Here is a 12,948-nt window from a genome sequence, read left to right on the forward strand (position 1 = left end):
ATGCCTAAGGAAATAATGTATATTTAAACAACCAATGCCACAGAAAAACAAGGATTCAGCCATACGTAAACTCCTAGTGCCAATTAAAATGAGGTGCTAATTCATTTCCTATCTCAAATGTACTCTCATGGTTGTGTGACCCTTTACATGAATCTTGATATTCTTCTCTCCAAAATAAAAGCTTTTATCCTGAACCCAAGCCAGTAGGCACAATATCCACAAATACCATACCCAGTAATTTTGTGTCTGTCTCGAAACTAGAAACCAACCATGCCCAACATTGAGTGGAATCAGCCCCAGAATAGGAAAGTTATGTTTGAATTTAATGTTTTCTCAGATGCCAACACTTGCCGATGATGTTGTGATAAAGAATTATGTGAATTATATATTGTAAAGTTTCGTACACAATGTGTTATTCTTTCATATTCATATTGCAGAAGATTGAATATTTTTGACTAAATTGGTTATTCAGTCTTGCTTCTGAATGGATGGATGTGTGTGCGCATTGTTAATGTAAACATTATTGAGATAATAGCAAACAAGTTGTGTTTGTTTTTTGTAGACAAGCTACACTCACTTTTAGAGGAGCACATTTGAGTTGGTGTATTATTTTAGATAAAACAGAATATTCAGGTTAAGAACAGCTTTTTTCTTGTCCCAATATTTTTGAGCGGGATTGTTGTAGTTGAGAATGTGAGATCAAGGGACATTTTTCTATAAAAAGACTCTTCACAATTGAAATATATGACATAGATTAAAGCCGTTACACACACATGTTATGTAACAACTGAAACATGCATGCACACACACAAACACTCTTTAACCTACATTCACATTCATTGTCATCTACTGCTTCATATTCTGCTTGAGGCAATGGCATCTGATGCAGAAGGTCCAGTGAGGCCTAGGGGCAGCTACAGCAGATCTCACCATAGGTAAACCACATGTAGCCATAGGGGAAAGGCAGGTGTCACATGGCACACCAGCAATGGTGGGAAATGTCTGTTACCAAGCAATGACGAGGTGCACCTACACACACGTTCTTTTAATGTAAGTGTCAGGGCAGAGAAATACGGGGAAGGAAGCAGTCCCAATGGAGAGAATTCACCTTCCCTGACCCGACAGGCTCCACCATTGTGAGGCAGATTATTAAACTACTGATTATTCACACAATTAGTGCTGTTCATGTAATACTGCTGACCTTGCACAACCAGGCAGGTGGTAGGGAGTCTCTGGCTGGACAACCGAAACAGCATTCTAATTAAGGTGCCTTTGATGCTGAACTTAATGTGGGCAATGATTTTCACTCTTATGCTAGTACTGTTATGTCTTCAGAGTACAGCTTGAGGTAGGAGCCAGAGAACATTTTATCAAGAACACCCAAAATGAAATATGCATTCAACTAACTAGTGAAGGCAGTACACGTCTACATCTTTGGAAAATGATCTCTGGCAGAGAGCTTTGCATGGCTGTGCTGAATGATCTAGAATTGTGACAACTGTCAGTTAGCATGGCACCACAGAGCACAATTATGTCTAACCGCTGAAGGAGAGTTCACACTTTTACGGAATATATAATATTACTGCCTCATGAAAATTCAGTTTGTAGCTGCAAAATTGGTTGATATTATCAATAAAAAAAACTGCAATACATCAAGGAGCAAGTTACTAGCCACTGCGCAAACCATCGCCCAGATGGTCACAAACTTCTAGAATGATACTATGCCAGCCTCAGACTTCATCAGCCTTTCGATCCTCCTGGTTACCAGTATATTTCTGTTTCCCAGGGCTCACTTGTGGATCAGATTGTCTGACATCTTCTGTGGTGTCAGTGGTCATATTTCTTGGGCAGCACGACGGATTGACTAGTGGTCTCGGACAGTCACAGGATTACCCTCATTGGTAATTGTCCTCATTGGGTTCAGCACAGCTCAGGGTGTGCAGGGTCACTGTCCCTGTGCAGGGAACCAGTTCAGTTTTGTTTCTGAGCGATTTAGTAGTATGTGGTGGTGGATTCCCTGAGCCGGCAGTATGTATTCTCCTGAGAGTGGGAGCTGTGCCATGAGGTATGTTGGCCTTTGATGAGACCCTCAAGTGGACCTTTTAGGCTTCAATGCCAACAGGAAGGGGAATCTGTTGTGCTCCAGGACATTTCCACTGAGGGCACTTGCGTCTCCTGAATGCATTTCCACTGGTTGTCATACCACAAGTTTTCAGGAGGTTATGAAGGCATGCATCCACAAGGATTCCTATTATTCCAGATTGGTCAGAGGATAGAGTACTCTGATCTCCTGGAAATAAAAATCTGTCCTTCTAGAGGCCTTCTTTTGAGGGTTACTATTCTTTCCTAGTTAGATGGTTGGGTCCTCCATAACAACATCAGAACAGTCATTCCTTATGCGTGCCCGAGAATCTGAGGTACAGGAACTGGGACAGTCCAGAGGACTTTTTGGAAGGCTTTCTTAAAGCCTGGTGGATCGACACAGATGTACTGTATAGCTGTCAGACGTTTTCTTCAGAGGTTTTCTTCATAGTGCAGAGAAAAGTATTGGGTCCCCTCTTGTTCCACTGTATTGGCTCTTTTCTGCTTTATCTGGGTCAAGTATGTTTTCAGATTGCTATAGTAAAAGGAGGCTGAGCAGATAATAGAGTTACATGTCTTGTTTTCCATTCATACTTTGATCCAATTCTTAAAGTAAGAGGGCGGGTAAACAGACTTCCTTTGATGCAGTGGATCCCTTCTGGGACCCCAATCCGGGCCAGGTGTTCGTTGGGCAAAAAAGAGGGGTGTTTGAACCCCTGCATTTGTGTTCTTCTTGACACCCAATAACTATGATGTATCCCATAGAAAACCACCCCCCCTTAACACAGTCCCACTCACTATTGACTTAGACTTAAAACCGTCAATATAAAAAAACTGCCAAATTATAAGTAACCCGCAGGAACCAACAAGGAAGGGTGACAAAATCCACTCATTGAGACATGAAGGCTAATGCCTCTATGATGCAATAACATAAACACCAAAGACCCAAGCAGAGGAACCCAAAGGAAAAGAGAAAAAAAAGGAAATTAAATCATAGAAAGAACTTCACATCAACAACTACGACACTTGAAACAAAGCTACATGACTCTGCAAATAAAGAGAAAAACCTGAGACTCACTGGAAGAAACTGGTAACTGAGAACTACAAAAACACATCCAAGTAATGAACAGAAAACCCAAGGAGTGACACAAGGAGTACCTCAAATCAACAAGTACCATCATTGGCACAAAGTCACAGGAATACACTAAAATAAAATAGCAAACCACAGATTCAGAGGAAGGAATTTGCAACTGTGAAATACAGCAAAACACCCAAGTGTTCAAAGGAAAACCACTAGAAGATGTAAAAAGACAGAATATACCATGCCACAGAAGAGGATATTAGAAAATACAGTAAAAGGATAAACGACTTGGAATCACGCCAGGCTACCACGACAGGAAACCTTGACACAGCAATGGAACGCACACCCATGCGCTCAACTAAAATAAGAGCCACCATGAAAACCAGAGAAAAGTCACTCTACATAACACCTTACGTGTCAATAGACCACCTGCCAGAGCAGCAACCAACAATCACAAACACTAGACATATCAGCAGGATATCAGGACTCCAAAGGGAAAGGCAAGAAATACAGAGAAGATAAACAATAGGACATTTTTATTGAAAGCATTTTTATTTGTATTGAATGTATTTAACTGAAACTGCTTATGCTGAATAAAGGTCTTTACAACAACAACAATAGGAAACAAGACCTGCATGCCATGCATCACACAAAACAAAGGGGACCATCAGTACCATCAACATGAAAGAGAAGAGGATACAGAAGAAGACGTCAACACAATGCAAAACCTAACCAAATTACTTAATGATGAAACAGACCCAATAGAACACAACTAGCAACCAGATGACAATGTGCATCACCAACAAGACCATCACAGGAACAATCAAAGACAAAACAGGTCACCATAAAGAAAATAATATACTGCCAACTAATCAATGCCAAATCTATGTCCAAACACACAACAGAGATATATGATCTACTTTGCTCCTATTGATCACGGAAACCTGGCTAGCTCAAAACTACAAAGTCATACTACAAAGCTGTCTGTCTCACAACCTTAAGTCCATACAGAAAAACGGAAAATGGTAAAAGAGGAGGACTTCTGATGCATACAAGGAACATCCAAAAATAAGAACAGCCAATCCGCTGAACATCTTGAATTGCAAATCCTTCATTCTGCACCTGACATCAGACCGACAAACACACCAAACATTTATACTCCTCTATAGGCCCCCGACCTATAACACAACCTTTGTAGACACTTTTGTAGAAGCAGTCACTAACATGGCCAATAAACATGACCACCTGATCATTCTTGGTGACTTCAACATATGGTTCGAAGAAGAGAATGCAAACTTGCAGAAAACACTAACTAAATAGCTTGAGACATTGCAACTACAACAAAGGGTGAAAGGAGCCACACACCCTAGATTCAATCTTTTCCAATAAGAATCTGATCCCAACAGCACCCCAATCAAATATCTTGGAATTGACCACCTCATTGTACCCATCGTGGTCCAAATACTATCAAAAGCATCCAACAAGCCCTGAAATAACGCCACTGTGTGTAAAAGAAACTGGAGAATTGTCAAAAGCAGTGACCTGGAGGAAAAACATGCATCCTCAAAGCCATTGATCACCACCCTGAATGCAACGGACATAGATAAAAGAACAGACATAATGCTGAACTGGATGATGAAAACAAAAGATAACATTTCACCAGAAAAACACATCCAGATGGTTCACGCCGCACCTCAAATCAATGAAAAAAACAAACCTGAAACTACAACAAGAATAGAGGAAAAACTATGACCAAGAAAAAAGATTAACATTTCAAAAACAGATCCATTCATGCAGAGCAGACATTCTGAAAGTAAAAAAAAAGAAATATTACAATGAACGAATCACAAAAGCCAAAAGCATTCAGAAAGAATTGTTCAACATCATACATGAGATAAGAAACCCCCATGGGTGAAATAACACACCAATGCCCTCACAAAAACTATGCAATGAGCTTGCATATCACTTTAAGAATAAAATCACAAACATACAATGAATCATATAAAGTAGACAGACCCATCTGACCACTCTCTTCAACCAACCCCTGAATCACAGACCAGGCTGGACCTCTTTCCCCAAATCTCAAGACAAAAATTCATCAGCCTAGTGAACAAAAGCAAGACGGCAGGTTCCCCAACCGATCCCTGTCCACCAGACATTTACAAAGCGATCCTTGCACAGGGAACACCATCAGAGTACTACTTAAACTTCTTCAGAATGTCACTTTCAATGGGAAGTATAACCAAAATCCTTTAAATCGGTCTACATCAAACCACTGCTCAAAGATACAACGGGTGATATTGAAGACCTCTTAAACTAAACTACAGACCCATCTCAAACATTCCATACTGGGTAAAACTAATAGAGACCTAGGTTTATGAACAAATACTGGAACACTTTGAAAACAGCCAGCTATTAGATCAGGCACAAGTAGATTTCAGACCCATCAGAGGAACATAGATGGCACTCCTCTCTATATGGGACGACCTAAAGACCAATGCAGACTCCAAAATGAACTCTGTCAACCATAACAACGTTGTCAAAATACTTGAAGCAACACAGCACTCCTCTGGATTTAATCTTTCCTGTCTGGAAGAACAGAAACAATATGGCAAAAACCATTCAAATCCGCACAACAGAACACCACTTGTGGGGTGTCCCATGGCTCCTCACTAGCCCCACTATTATTCAACATCTACCTTATGCCCGTAATCAGCCTCATCAAAAGACACAGCCTCACAGGCTGCATTTACATAGATTATATGCAAATCATCTACAAAATCAATGGCAATGAAGAAGAGAACCCAGCGTTAACAGACTGTCTCTAAGAACTCTACCAATGGATGAACAATAGAACCTTAAAATTAACCCAGACAAAATGGAAATGATGATTTCACCCAACAACCAAGGAAACAACCAGGACATCCCATGGCCCACAGAATAGGGAACCACACCTTAACCATCCAAATTAGTCAAAAACCTTGGAATCCTCATGGACGAACTAACACTAGAACCACAAGTCAATGCGATAATGAAGAAGTGCTTTGTCCATCTGCACACTATCAAAAAGATACTATACTTATTTTCCTTCATGCACAGAAACTTGCCATCATTTCCCTCATCATGTCCAGAATAGACTATGGCAACCGTCTATACCCTGGAATGCCAGAATACCTGCTGAGGAAACTACAATGAATACAGAAGGCAGCCACCAGATTTCTCCTCAAACTCTCCCCCGAAGAGAACACATCACGCCAGCCCTAAGGATGGTACATTGGCTATTTGTCAAAAAACAAATACCTTCAAAACAATGTGCATAACACACAGAGCAATTCATGCCCAGGGAGCAGAATTCATACAAAAGAAAATCACAATCTACAAACCAGCATGAATACTTAGATCCAGTAACAACATCCTCCTAGAACCTAAACTCTATGCGAGGAAGAACTTGGAGGATCAGCCATCTCTTGGATAGACGTAAAACTCTGGAACACCCTCAGGAAAGAAATACAAATTACGGAGGGCAATCTACAATTCGGAAAACTTCTAAAAACCAGGCTCTTCGGCACCAAACGCGAGGATAGCACCTGAACAACAGCTATGCACCACGAAATGAGCAAACACACGGATAGGAACCCCATGAAACCCTTGACTAGCCGAACACACCCAACATGAACTGAGACCAACATAAGGGACCTACCCCATCAACATGACCCAATACGGTAAACCATGCAAAATCCAGCAAGAGAAACCTACCAGAAATAATGGGAGTACAGGCATTAATGTACTTCAGAAAAATCTATCATTCTAACTACCTGATATGACATGACTATCAGCATTTAGCCTATTAGCATAGGTTAACCTTATCCGGCATGTCGCCTAACTGTGTAAACTAACCACATTCTACACTCAGCATGTATGTGTAGGTTAGCCAGTTTCTGCATCTGGTATAATAATATAGCTAAGCCGTATGCTCCCTGCTGTGCCCTGAGACAGGCACTACGTAACATCTGTAGCATGCAAGTTTTGGCTCCCCCAGACAGATTGCTGGGGTGGGAAATGTATCAAACTTCGATAAACTGTTGGGGCAGAAAATGTATAACACCCAGATGTCTACAGATGGGAAGTGTGTTGCACTGGGATGGATTACAGGGGGGGCATGGGAGATGTGTCACACTTGAATGGGCAATTGGGGACTGAAAGTGCACCAGACTTGGATGGAGTGTTGGGAGAGGGAAGCCTGTCAACCTTGGATGAACAGTTAGGAGAGGGAGATGTATCGCACTTAGGTGGATTGTGTGACGGCAGAAACTGTGCCGCAATCCGATGGAATGTTGGAGGTTGGGAATATGTTTTGCTTGGTTGTATTACTGGAGGTGGGAAAGGCATTGCACTTGTATGAACTGTTGTGGGTGGGAAATGTGTTGCATTTGGAGGGATTGTTGGGGGAAGGAAATGTATTGCCACTAACCAACTGTACTAAAAACTCACCTTTATGCATACGCATACTCGAACTCTGAACTAAACACAACCACTCGTCTACTGCACCAGAAAGCACACACACTTCACAACACTAGACCCGACATGAAAACAAACCACACACAATCACACCTCAACACCATATGACGACTACCGACCAAAAATGCACCAACGCTCTGTGACCTGTTTATCTGTACTGAAGCTGCCAACAGCACATCAAAGCTCTCTTGCTCTTCTCCCTCTTAATCCCACTAACAAACCATGCAATCCTCCTTCCTTTGCAGACCCGCCAGAGCACCAAGAGACCACGCAAGTGGCAGGAGTGTGCAGTACAAGACCCATTAACATTAACATTTTGTTAAAAATACTCTGTCAGATGGCAGTAAGCAAAATATTTGAATCACACATTTCTTTACTATCATAAACAGCTGTCAGTGAAAAGTGTTTTGCAATTACTTTGAATGACACTGAAATTATATGTTGCTGTAAAACACTGTAGAGCCTCACATTTGTGACAACCCCCCTTTTAAGGCTTTTCACATAGTGACAAACAGCAATTCATGATTCTTCCTTCAGGCCCTTTCTTTTGGATTACTGACCTTTAGCTGTACACACATTTTTTTTATCCAGGTTTGTCTTATGCAGGTGTAAAACTACATCGAGCTTCCTGTGAATATGTATTGTACAGGTTGACATGTTTGTTTAATAACTGTAAAATGTTCTCCTCCTTGAGGAGGAGATAATTGCATTTGGACATTCATTACGTGACGTTGACCACAGCATCTAAGATGAACAAGAGTCAAAAGCAGAGTAGGAGACGACACCACTTCTATTTTTATTTGATTTGCATCTTATTTTATTTTGCTGTTTTATATTGTGCCTAATTGCCAGCAAATCTGCTTTGAAGCACCCTGAAAAGGGTGGGGTGCTCTGGAGCAGTGGAGGAGGGAAGGAATACGGAGTTGTTAACCATTCACAGACCAAGGTGCAAAATTCCTGGTTGTATTAGGCAAAAATGTGAATTGCAAATGTAACAATAATTGAAACATCATTAGTGCAAGTGTATGAAATTAGTCTTGATTCAACTTTGGACCGCGGTTAGGCTGGTGCAGAATGGGGGAGTAACATCGATCGATATATAGGCTTCTGCCAGAGAGTTTAGCGGATGTTATTGGAACTTATTGAGTGAGTGCAAAAATGTAACCTCAGAGGCCTGCTTGAAAAGCTGACTTTTAAGGCTGTTTTTGATTGCTGAATTTGGGTTCTGTTTTGATTGCTTCAGCAAAATGTTCCATCGCTTGGCCGAAGCAGCCAATTGTGTTCTACCAACATGTGTGCATCTTGTGAAGGGTGGTGAGACCAGATTGTATATCATCATTGACATCAGGGATCTTTTTGAGACCTATTTTGTAATCCCTTTTTTAGGTAGAAGGACCTTTTTTTTCCCTAGGCTTTAGTGGATGATACACAGGCTGTTCAACATGATCATTTGTTTGTTCAATTGGTAGCCAGGGAAGGGCTTTCAGTGCTCGGGAGTGGACATTGAATGGTTTAAGGGCTAGGTTGAGTCAAGCTGCTTTGTTCTGGATCAGTTACGGTTGATGAGTGGAGTTTTTATTTGGCCCAATTTACATGCCATTACAATAGTCAGGTCGAGATACTAGTAGGGTTCTAATGACTTCACCTTTCTGGGGTGTTCCATGGTAGTGGGACAATTTTCTTCATGATATACACCCCGCACTGAGTCTTTTGTGAGACTAGGTTGATTTGAGGCTGAAAGTTAGCCTATTAGCCAAAGGCACTCACAGATATGTTGCTTCACCCAGTGATGTCGAGAACAGGCCCATTAGTCATTGACATTCAGAAGAGAAGAAAAGGATTATCTCTCTTTTAAATGCAGTCTAGTAGATGGTAGTGTCTGTTGTCCAGTCCTGGAGGTATTGAAGTAGTGTTGCGTTGTGATGTGAATATTTTAAGTTAGATAAAAATTATTTTATTGAAGTGGCCAATGGTCTGACATAAACAAACATAGACAGGATGGGATGGAAGCCTGCAAAAGACATCAGATTTAGCTTTTTGGGTAGTCCACTAACCACGTAGAGGCACTTCCTTGAACAGCTAAATGTTTTGTAAACTTTGTATCACCTGTTGGTGATTAATAATATCATACATCACGGACTGTTCAATAATTATTCGAAACTGGTTGGCCAAATGCCTGGCTCCTGAACTGCTCTAGTACTGAAGTCGAACTGAAGAGCACACAGTGTTGCCAGAGCTCCTCTGAAGGACTGCACGGATCGCAGCAGTCAAAACGGAGCTGGTACAAGCAGAAAAGACCCCAAAGACATCCACAGCAACACCAGGGAGTCAGAAGGAAACGCCAAGGCATCCCGGTGGGTTGGCCTCCCCGGGGAGCTCCTCCTGCAGAGCTCCCCGGGGTCACCTGCCTGGGAGCAGGTGACCCCGGGGAGCTCTGCAGGAGACCGCTAGATGAGAGTAGTAGTTTTGCATTTCGAATGGATGAACTGAGGCAACCTCTGTGCAACACTCCTAATAAAGGATACCAATTGGAGACCATTGTAACCCACATTGCCAAAGCCAGAGAAGAGGAATATCAAGGCAACCTGGGCACAACTCTCCTTAGTAGGGATATCAATTAGGGGACCTATTTATTTACTTTATTCTACTTACTTGTACTGCACTTCCCCCCTCCCCTTCCCCTTGCACTTTTCCCTTCCCCCTCCCCCTGCACTTGCGCGGTCTGAATGACACCTGGCCTAGTAGGATCGTTGTCTGTCTTTCCCTTGTTCCCCCCTCCCTGCCTCGTCGCGCCTTGAAACACTTGTGTATAGGCGCGTTACAAATGCCATATCATATCATATCATTCTAACCCACAAAGCCAGACACCAAGAATATCAAGGCAACCTGGGTTTAACTCGCCTAATAGGGGACACCAAGTGTGGGACCATTGTAACCCATATTGCCAAAGACAGAGAAGAGAGATACCAAGTCAAACTGGGTACAACTCTACTAATAAGGAATACCTATTAGGGGACCATTGTAACCCACATTGCCAAAGTCAGAGAAGAGAGATACCAAGGCAAACTGGGTGCAACTCTCCTAACAAGGGAAAACAATTAGGGGACCATTGTAACCCGTGTTGCCCAATCCGTAAAGAGTGATAGAAGGGCAAACAGGATGCAGCTATCTAGTAAAGGATATCAATTGAGAGATAATTGTAACCTGCATTGCCAGCAGCCAAGAGGTTGCATAACCAGAAGACAAAGGCAGCAGGAGCAAATTCCTCCTTGTAGGAGAGTCCAAGGGGGTGGGAACTGTAACTTGCATTGCCTAAAGCGAACAGGTGAGCAAGAGAACCATTATTCTTTAAAGGAATATCAGTTTGGAAGAGATGTAACCCACTTTGTTAAGAGTCAATAGACTATAAGGAGAAGCAGTTGTTGGTTCAAACATCCACATTTATGTTCCTGGTAGTTAGAGTTTTGTAACAAGCATTACAACAGAGTACAATTGTAGCAATAGGTGTTTTATCCTGGAAGGAGAGTAAACCAGGAAAGGGATCAATTGTAGTTAGTCCTGGCAGGGGAGTGTACTAGGAAAGAAGAAGATGATTTAAAGTACCGTGGTTTTGGTAAAAGGTTGTGGTGGTAAAGAAGTATTCATTCTATCAAATTGTCTTGATGAACTGTTGCATTGCAGAAAGTGATTATTGAACCATCCTGGCTCAAGTGTTTCATTTGAAGAAGTATGATTGCTTGGCCCTTGAGAAAAGGACATTTGCTCTGATTTATGAACTTGTGTTTTGAGGAAAAGACTTTTGTTTTGCCAAGCAGGAGATTGTAGAAAATGAACAGTTACTGTAATTTATGAGCATGCATTTTGGAAGAAAGCATTCACTTTGCCAAGTGACAGAATGTGTTAATTGGAAAAGATTGTATTTGTTATGCTGAATGAAACTCTGCTATTACACAGAACTTTCTTGAACCTGAGACTTTGCCGTACGTATTACTTAATTGAACCAGTGGAAGGGAGTCAACCCTGGTCACAAAGAGTATCTCCTAAAGCTTTTGAGTTTCAATTTGGTGTATTATTTTGTGGAATTTAAGACAGCCAAACTAACAAACCTAACCTTATATACTTTTTTCATTGTATGTATTAGTGTGAGGGTCAGATGCTTTTATGTCACTAGGTCATTTTCCTTTAGACTTAGTTTGTTAAGTAGGGACTTTCTTGTTAGGTTAGGGAAAGATAGGTGTTTGTCTCACCACTTTCTATTTAATAAAATAGCAACTTGTGAAAACACTATACCTGTGTCCATCTCGCATTTCTGACCCCTCACAGAGTCCATGTGGTAAGTCAATGTAAGGCTGATTTAATCTGTGCTTTGTCACTTTTCTAGTGATTCTCGTTTGAGACCCTCGTTTGAGACCCTCTTACGTATCTCTGTGCAAATTATGGGATTCGCCATTGTTTCACTGGAAAATGGTGATCTGACCATATTACATCGACATGCTTAGTCATTTATGTGGCATGATGAACATACACAAGACAGATGTCAAATGAATGTCCTTCTCTGTCTGTGGGTATGCTGACCCAATTAATAAAGCAGGAAGCAAAACTGCAGGGAGGCTGCCGAAAGCAATGAGAAAAGATGTTGGTATTCAATTGTATCCATTGGCCGATGGGTTATGGCATGAAGAATGCTCAGTAAGCTCAGAAACAATAATGTTGGAATGATATGCACCCTTGGTCTGCCTAATTGGACAGAGCCTCACAGTCACTTTGTTCTGTGTGTCATTTTCATATGACATGATTTGTGCCATTTAAAATAGCATCGTTCTAGGGCTTGTTTGTTGGCATATTGTAATTGATTGGAGTGGCCATAGAAGGTTGCAGGGCCAGCTGGTCTTAAATAGGCTTCATGGCGAGAAATCAAGAACAACCATGAATGCAAAATCCCAAAAGTGGTCAGAAAGTTTCTCTCACTTAGGCTCTCGCTTACAAAATGGTAGTTCACTGGGCGTATTAAGATTGTGAACATGGCCAGGTTGGAATGGTATGGCCACAGAAATAAATTGATTTGGATGTTTTGTAAAATTTAGCCCCATGTGGTTAGTTGTCACTGAATGCTGTTCCAGACTGGGACAACATGTGGCAATTTGTAATGGCCAAAGGATTTGTGATATAGGCATAACCAATGATACATGTGCAATTGTGTCTTGATTCTATACATTTTTTGAAAGTATAGTTTGTAGTTTTTGAACAAAGTTAGCTTTCAGTTAAGA

Source organism: Ambystoma mexicanum, chromosome 4p, assembly GCF_040938575.1.
Source record: "Ambystoma mexicanum isolate Mex_15411 chromosome 4p, UKY_AmexF1_1, whole genome shotgun sequence".
NCBI classification, from domain to species: domain Eukaryota; kingdom Metazoa; phylum Chordata; class Amphibia; order Caudata; family Ambystomatidae; genus Ambystoma; species Ambystoma mexicanum.